We start from the raw sequence: 9,243 nt of genomic DNA on the forward strand, positions 1-9,243 counted from the left end.
TTTCAAAGCTGAAAATGCTTTCAGCAAATTCTTAGATCTTAAGAAAGTATATATTTTCCATGGTTTATAAAATAATTTGCCTTTTTGATCTAAAATTTTAATACTTGAATTTAAATAGGTTTTTCTTTTGGAAAAGTTCTTTGGCATTCAAGCAAAATCAATACTTTCAGAGTAGTCACCTGCATCACACTGGAGTGACTGCTTTAATTTCTAAATCATCAATTAGTGTAACCCAGGGATACTGATGGCCTTGATATATGATTTAGTCTTGTCATTACAGTGTGTGGAAATCAGGGCTTTAGGGGGCATCATCTGACCCCATTTGTTTTTACCACAATGGTTCCTGCTACAATGTCATAGGCTGTTCGATTATGCTGAAAAAACAGCAGTGTGATGAAAGCAGTGAAAAAAGAAGCAATCAAAAAATTCTTGATCAAAGCTCGTATAGTGGACGTTGTAATGCTAACATCTGAGAAAGGAATCACTAAAACCCAACTTAGTGCAATAAGCACTGATGTCACAACTCGAAGCCCCAGCAGGAACTTCCCTGGCGTAGCTCCACCTGCTCCCCAAATGCAAATTATCTCATAGAAATAAACTAATAATCTGTATATAAGAGCCACAACCATCATTTTCTGCAAGTCTTCCATTGATGTGTCTTCATCTATTTATTCCAATATGTAATGCATAGCAAACTTAGAGATATCCTCTATCCCAATGAGGTGCATAATGCTTAAGACAATGGTTGCCTTTACAAAAAGAGAATAAAGAAATTCACCATCCTTGCCATAAATCCGTGGCCCAAGGATGGAATAACATATTCTCTCCCTGCCTGTCGCCCAGTTTCACTCAGGCTTCACCAAGGGGCCGTGGATCCTACCCTCCTCACTGGAGCAGCTCAGACGCCTGCACATGAGAAGCCTGTTGTCCCAGGCCCACGACTGGAGCAAGGGTGCTGATGCCAGCAGCTGCCCCCAGGTCAGGCCCCACTGCCCGGGGGGACGGCAGCGCCGCCCGAAGAGAAGCTCTGTGGGGATGGCTGGGGGCTGCAGTAGGCAGGGAAGGTGACCAGGCACCACGCCAGGTGAGGCAGCGGCAGCAAGACTGCCACAGCCAGCCATGCACCCTCCAGAAGCACCCATGGGTGCTCAGCCACGCCGGCCTCTCCCACAGTGCCATAGCTTCGGGCACTTTGCAGCCCGCCTGCTCCTGCAGCCCCACACGGTAACCAAAGGCCGTCTCCCTGCGCCTCCTGAGCTCGTGGGGCGGCTTCAATCCATCAGCAGCAGCAGCCCCGAGGCCCACGGCTGTGAGCCAGCCCCGGGGGGCCCCCGTGGGGGCATGGGATGGTGGCAGCAGGAGGGCCCCTCAGAAGAGGGATGGGCTTGTGGTCCCCTCCGCCCTAACACGCCTGGGAGGGCGGCCTCGGGCCCGGTCGCGACCCCCGCCATCGTCACTCCAGCAGCACCCCCCGCACCACCTACCACTGCTCTGTCCCTATACGCCCTTCCAAAATCTCCTCCAATTAGCCCCCATCCATCCAACTCCACAGTCCCCCGCTCCAGGAACCATGGACAAAACTGTTTCACTGCACCAAACTGAAAACAAATTCTGAGCACTAACTTTTACTCCCCCACTTCATAACAAATGCTTTGAAAAACTTAAATAAGCAGAATGTCTGCTTTCACTTTGTCCCATTGTTACCCTGGTTCTTCCCAGGCTCAGCTTCTTTTAGACGTCCTCAGGTGCCCTTTGACGATGCATCCTCAGCTTTCACGTGCTCTGGCGTTCTTTCACCAGGGTCTTTGTCACCCCACGTTGAGAAGCCAGGAATGTTGAGGTGATCAAGACCTAACACCAGGTCGTGGGAGCAACGAAGTCCGGCGGAGCCAAAGGAATGAGAAAAAAGACAGTTTGGGAGAGAAAGTGGGACCAGGGGGCCATGGCGAGTGTGGAGGCTGCAAAGGCCCTGAGCTCTGGGAGCCCAGGCTATTTATTGGTGCTCAACAAACAAACAGGTGGCGAGGATGTGAGGGTTAATAGGAAACAGTGTATCAAGTGAATGAGAAACATATGGCTGCTTGAGATAATGGAAGTGCTAGAAGCAAGGAGCCAGCAAGTCCAGCAGACTTGCAAGCCCTTACTCAGCTTCTCTCCCAACATTCAGCTTTTCTCCCAACAAGTGGTTTCCAGGAGCTGGGTATTGGGGCAGAAGTTGACTACAAAAGGGCATGAAAAATCTTTTTGGGGCCAGGTGTGGTGGCTCACACTCCAGCACTTTGGGAGGCTGAGGCAGGCAGATCACTTGATGTCAGAAATTCAAGACCAGCCTATCCAACATGGTGAAACCCCATCTCTACTAAAAATACAGAAATTAGCCAGGTATGTTGGCAGGTGCCTGTAGTTACAGCTACTCAGGAGGCTGAGGCAGGAGAATTGCTTGAACCCAGGAGGTGGAGGTTAGTGAGCCGAGATTGAGGCACTGCACTCCACCTTGAGCAACAAGAACAAAACCCCATCTCAAAAAAAAGGAAAAAATAATTTTTTGGATCCAGGGAAATATTCTACATCTTACTGGTGTGGTAGTCACCTAGCTGCATGCATTCATGAAAACTCAGAACTGTACACAAAAATGGTAAATCACACTGCATGTAAATTATACTTTAACAAAAAAAAATTTAACGGTCCAGGCTCTGGAATCAGACTGCATTCAAACCTTTGCTTCTCCACATTTTGGCCGTGTGACCACAAGCTATATTGTAACCTTTCTGAGTCTAATTTTCTTGACTTGTAAAACACAGCTAATAACTCCAGAGGGTTGTTGGGAAAATTAAATAAAATAACGTACATAATTGTTTACCATGATGCCAGGCCATACAAGTGTGCAATAAATGATAAGTATTACTATTTTTATCCTCCCGTTAAAGAGCTAAGAAGTTGTTTAGGGCAGAAGTTTCTAGACAAAGTTGTGTGAGTTTTTCTTTTAAATAGGAAATAGAAGTTTATTAGACAGCTTGTTAAGAACACTAGAGTTTCATAAAAAGAGGTCATCTATTTTACTTTCTGGGTAAAATTTTATTCCCCCACAAAAATTCTTTTCAATTTTCTCTAAAATATTGAAAATCAGCTCCAGAAGTCATTTGCTCACGTTTTTTGAGAGAATAGTGGCCATATTGGGTAAGTTTGAGTCCTTGGAAAATAAACGGAAGAAAATGTGAATAAATAGATAAATAACCTTTCCAAATCTACACCCCAGTACTAGTTCCTGAAATATTAATTATGCATTCATTCAACCAAAGAGCACCTCTGTGTGCCTGATACTGACTGATTGCCCTAGGTGTTGAAGATTCAGCAGTCACCCAAGTAGGCAGAAAGTCGTTATCCATGGGGAGCTTTGGAGTTACATTCAATATGATTTTCTTTTCTTTTCTTTTTTTGAGACAAGGTCTTGCTCTGTTGCCCAGGCCAGAGTGCAGCAGCACCATCTCGGCTCACTGCAATCTCCGCCTCCTGGGTTCAAGCAATTCTCCGCCTCAGCCTCCCGAGTAGCTGAGACTACAGACACGCACCACTATGATTGGCTAATTTTTTTGTATTTTTTGTAGAGACAGGATTTCACCATGTTGGCCAAGCTAGTCTCGAACTCCTGGCCTCAAGTGATCCACCCACCTCAGCCTCCCAAAGTGCTGGAATTACAGGCATGAGCCACTGCACCAGGCCTCAATGAGATTTTCTGAGTAAGCTTCCTAGTTATCCTGTCCACAGAGATTTGAATGACACCCTTCTAGCCCCTGGACATTTAGAAACAATTATGAAGACATATCCCTCAACTACCTATCTCTTCTATTTAGTCCCACAACGTGTACCACTCTTCATTTTCTCCCTTGCAGATCTTAGACCTCCTCAGACTGTGCCTTATAGTCCTCTTTTTAAGTAAATTTTTATCTTAAAACAATTATCAACTCACAGAAAATAGAAATGATAATACAGAGAGTCCAACGTACCCTTCACTCAACTTCTTCCAATCATAGAATCTTATGTAACTATATATAGTACAATATCAAAACCAAGAAGTTGGTATTGGTACAATATTGTTAACTTGACAACTGGTCATATCCAGATTTAAACCCCCACTCCATGCCCATTGATTGAAACTGTCCTCAGCTCCTTGATCTTCCAGTATCTGTCTAGATGGGAAATAGTTTCTCCTCCTGTGGGGACCTGAAGCTGAGGACCCTAAGACTTAGCTGGACTGTTCACACTCCTCCAATCAGGAAGACTCTATTCAAATGCTGTTGTCCTAAATTCCTATTCTCAGTCTGCTGTATCTCTGCCAAAACCTTATGCCAGAATTTTATTTGAAACCACAAGGACACTTATTTTGACCTTACATCTCCTCTGTCCCCACAGGTCATTGTCTGAAATGTAAGCTTCTCATCTGTTTTCCCTACTCTCATCCTCAGATATCTCCATGTGTCCTTTTCACCAATCTAACCTTCCACTCTTTTCCCTTCTTCAACTTTTTTCAACTATACTTTCTGAAATTCCTATTTCATGGTAATTAAACTTTCTTACAGACACACACACATGTACACACATACACACACACCCCCCTAAACACACCTTCACAGAAAGACAATTGTATTCATTTGTTCTTGCATTGCTAAAAAGAACTACCTAAGACTGGGTAACTTATAAAGAAAAGAGGTTTAATTGGCTCACAGTTCCACGGGCTGTACAGGAAACATGGCTGGGGAAGCCTCAGGAAACTTACAACCATGTTGGAAGGCAAAGGGGAAGCAGGCATGTCCTACATGGCTGGAGCAGGAGGAAGAAAGTAAGCAGGGAGGTGCTACACACTTTTAAACAACCAGGTTTCGTGAGAACTCGCTCACTAACACAGGATCAGCAAGGGGAAAATCTGCCCCCATGAGCCAATCACATCCCACCAGGCCCACCTCCAACACTGGGGATTACAATTCAACATGAGATTTGACTGGGGACACAGAGCCAAACCATATCAAAAACTTTACCATCTTATCTTCAGTAAAACTAGATTTCTTCACAGTCACCACCTCCCCAGAAAACCTTCTGAAGTGAAGGGCACTAAACCTTCCTCCACATCAGCAAACCGATTCAAATGACAGTGCCATCAGCCAACTATGAGACTGTGGTGGCGTCAGTATCCTCACAGATCCTCAGGTTTTCTTCCAAATCCTTGTTCCTCTATCCTTGCATGAAGACCCTCATGGCATCTGACTATTCTGCCTCCTTCCCTCCTGATTGCTGTCCTCTACCAGCTGCTTGACATCCATCATAAACCTTGGTACCTGCTCATAGCGCACTTCTCTGTCCCATGTCCTGCTATCATAATGATAACACCAGTGACAATTAGTGTCCATGTGGATGATATTTCTAACACTCTAGATTCCCAGGTTCTTGAATTTCTGAGTTCTAGTGGCCTTTACTTTCTCTAAACTCCAGCCTTTTATACCTATTGCCACATCCTAGACTGGGTTATAATCCAGAATCCTCCCACATGTGACACCTTGAGCTCTAATGCCTACTCTCTGAACTTACCTCATATATTTTGAAGTTTTTCACATTCACTAGTGCCTTTAAATCTATTTTTGGTGTTATATGTCTATTTCAAGTCCCCTGATGACTCCATTTTCTCCTAACAATCAGTGTCTTCCTAAAGTCACTTCCTTTACAACCTAGTCTGGACCCCATGATTGATGACTTGAATTCATCACCAACAACCAGGCACTCCTATTCTTATACTGTATGTTCTGTCAAAGTCCCAACACTGCATCACACTCAAAATCTCTGCTTTATTATTCTACAGCTAGAATGCTTACCACTGGTCTTCAGTGAAACCCTCAATGTCATTCGACATATCTGTTTGCTTGCCCATAGTAAATTGCTGCTTTATCTTCCATTCTCTTTCAGACCTTCACCACCATTCTTCTCAATTCCTCTATCCACAGTGTATCTTCACCATTTCCACTTTAATTAGACAGGTTCATGTTTAAGGGATCACTCTGATAGCAGTGAGGTGAGTGTTGTGATAGCCAGCCTCCAAGATGGCTCCAATGATCATGGCCTTTTGATATTCATGCCTTTCCATAGTCTCCTTCCTCCAACAGAACATGCATAACCAATAGAGTATGGTAGATGTGACAAAGGTAACTTTTGGGGCTAGGTTATAAAAGGAATTTCAGCTTCTCCCTTGGCATCTTGGACTGTTTGTTCTTGTGGAAGCTAGGCTGCCAGGCCATGAGGGCATTCAAACAATTCTGTAGAGAGGGTTACCAAGGAGGAACTGGGGCCTTCAACTAACAAACAATCCCAAACAGTATGTGAGCCATTTGAGAGTCACCTGGGAAGTGGATCCTCCAGTTCCAATCAAAGCTTCAGACAACTGCGACTCCAGCTAGAATCTTGACTATGACTTCATCAGAGACCCCAACACAGAACCACAGAGCTTAAGCTTCTCCTGAGTTCCTGACCCACAGAAACTATAAGATAGTGTTTATTCATGTTGCTTTAAGTTACACAGTCTTAAAATAATTTATAATGCAGACATTCATAACCAACACAGATGGGTTTAAGAGAACAAGACCAGAGGCATGCAGATTTGTAAAGAGGTCATAAAATAGTGCAGGCAAGTGCTGACAAGAGCTTGAATTAGAGCTGTGGGGTTCAGATGGAGAGGAGTGTAAAATCTAACAAATATTCAGGGATATAAATATGCACAAAACTGAGTGGATGTGGGTGTTCTGGGAGCATGTAATTATTCTCAGCTTTCTAGCTTTGCTGGCTAGATGCCAAAAATTAAAATAGAATGTGCAGGAGGAAGAGTATGATTGGGGAGAAGGATAATGAGCTCAGAATTGTGACTTTGAATCTGAGGTGCACTGAGGTTCTCCGTGGATATGCCACCAAAGACCTCTACAGTGCCCATTTCATTGGTCCCTTTTCAGCCTTTAGCTTTCTGGAGTGCTCTGCCTCATCTGACACTGTTAACTGCTCATTACATCTGCACATTTTCTGCTTTCTTGGATCAATACTCTTCTGGTTCTTCTTGAATGCTCACATTTTCTCCCCAATCTCCCTTACCACTTCTTTTGCGCACCCAAATATTGGTGTTCCACAAGATTCCACCTCAACCTGCTACTCAACTTTCTCCAAAAGCTCGGCATTGTTTCCCAGAATCTAGGATTTGTTTCCTGGGATTCAGCAGAATGAGGTTTTTTGTTTTTTAAGTGAAGGCAAGTTTATTAAGAAAGTAAAAGAATAAAAGAATGGCTACTCCAGAGGCAGAGCAGAGGCATGAGCTGCTCAACTGAGTATATTTATTTCTTGATGATATGCTAAACAAGGGGTGGATTATTCATGAGTTTTCCAGGAAAGGTGTGGGTATTACTCAGAATCGAGGGTCCCTCCCTTTTTTAGACTACGTAGGGCAATTTCTGAATGTTTGCCATAGCATTTATAAACTGTCATGGCGCTGGTGGGAGTGTCTTTTAACATGCTAATGAATTATAATTAGAATATAATGAGCAGTGAGGATGACCAGAAGTCACTTTCATCACTATCTTGGTTTTGGTGGGTTTTGGCTGGCTTCTTTACCACATCCTGTTTTATCGGCAGGGTCTTTGTGACCTGTATCTCGTGCCCATCTCCTATCTCATCCCGTAACTAAAAATGCCTAACCTCCTGGGAATATACCCCAGTAGGTCTCAGTCTTATTTTACCCAGCCCCTATTCAAGATGGAATCACTCTGGGTCGAATGCCTCTGAAATATTTCCCCCCTCTCTTTTACAAGGGGATCCTTAATCCTAAGGGTTGTAGAGAGACAAAGATACATCTTTTGTATCTTCTTCAGGTTGAATAAGGGCAATGATACAGCAGAATGAGGTTTTAAAATCAAATAACCTGATATATTATCTCTTCTTATGTCTATATATACAAGTTTCTAACTGACATAGTTATAATCTCCTTCACATAAGTTATAATATCCTGTTATTGTTGTAATGCTGTATATGTATGTGTGCAGTATATCGCTCTACCTATATCAGTAATATTGAGTAACTGTTAGGTTTGGGGGAGTGCATGGCAGTGGACCTCTAAGTCATTAGAATAGTTTGCAAATATTCCTGTTGCCCTTCTGGACATATAGAATTGAACCTCCATGCTTCTTTGTCCTTGAAACTAAAGTATGGCCATTTTCTTGCTTTGGCCAATAAAATGTGAAGAAAAGTGACACATGCAACTTCTGGCATGAAAGCATCAATAGCAACCACACCATTTACCATGTTCTCTTTCCTATACCTTGGTTCTAGGTCCCTGAATGACTACAGGGAGCTGAACTCCCTATGGATGTGCATTAAGGGAAATATGCATTAGGTATGGGAGGGAAATATGCATTAGGTATGGGAGGGAATTATGCAAAGTCATTGGTTTGTTTCTTTTTGTTTTTCTTTTGCTATCATATTACTAGGTTATCCCCACTGATACAACTACAATAAAATTCCAAGTAATATAAGAGTATGTCTCCTGAAGTTCCGAGGCCCCCTGTATCAAGGTAGTAATAGAAAGTTAATTATCTCAAATACCTAAGTTAACTAAGTACTGCTTATGTATATAGGGACCCTCCTAGGTAATACATACTGTGATGGTTAATACTGAGTGTCAACTTGATTAGATTGAGGGATACAATGTATTAACCCTGGGTGTGTCTGTGTGGGTGTTGTCAAAAGAGATTAATATTTGAATCAGTGGGCTGGGGAAGGCTGATCCACCCTTAATCTGGTGAGCACAATCTAATCAGCTGCCAGCAAATATAAAGCAGGCAGAAAAACATGAAAAACAGAGATGGGCCCAGCCTCCCAGCCTACATCTTTCTTCCACGCTGGATGCTTCCTGCCCTCAAACATCGGACTCCAAGTTCTTCAGTTTGGGGACTTGGACTGGCTCTCCTTGCTCCTCAGCTTGCAGGCAGCCTATTGTGAGACCTTGTGCTCATGTGAGTTAATACTTAATAAACTCCCCTTTATATCTTGTTAGTTCTGTCCCTCTAAGAGAACCCTGACTAACACACATACCAATCCCAGGAGTGGTAGCTGAAGACTTCCTCCTCCTGTTTTCACACTTAAAGAAGAGATAATTAGTTGGTTTAAAGTTATTTTTTTTTCAATTTCAATTTTAAAACTTAGGCCAAGTAACACAGAATACTT

The 9,243-nt window shown here is 43.2% G+C and overlaps 1 pseudogene; it reads right to left on the minus strand.

The window, feature by feature from the left end:
• Positions 1-308: 308 nt before the first annotated feature.
• LOC129039121 (protein FAM8A1-like) lies at positions 309-1,572 on the minus strand (annotated as a pseudogene).
• Positions 1,573-9,243: the final 7,671 nt, after the last annotated feature.

Source organism: Pongo pygmaeus, chromosome 5 (assembly GCF_028885625.2).
Source record: "Pongo pygmaeus isolate AG05252 chromosome 5, NHGRI_mPonPyg2-v2.0_pri, whole genome shotgun sequence".
NCBI lineage: Eukaryota > Metazoa > Chordata > Mammalia > Primates > Hominidae > Pongo > Pongo pygmaeus.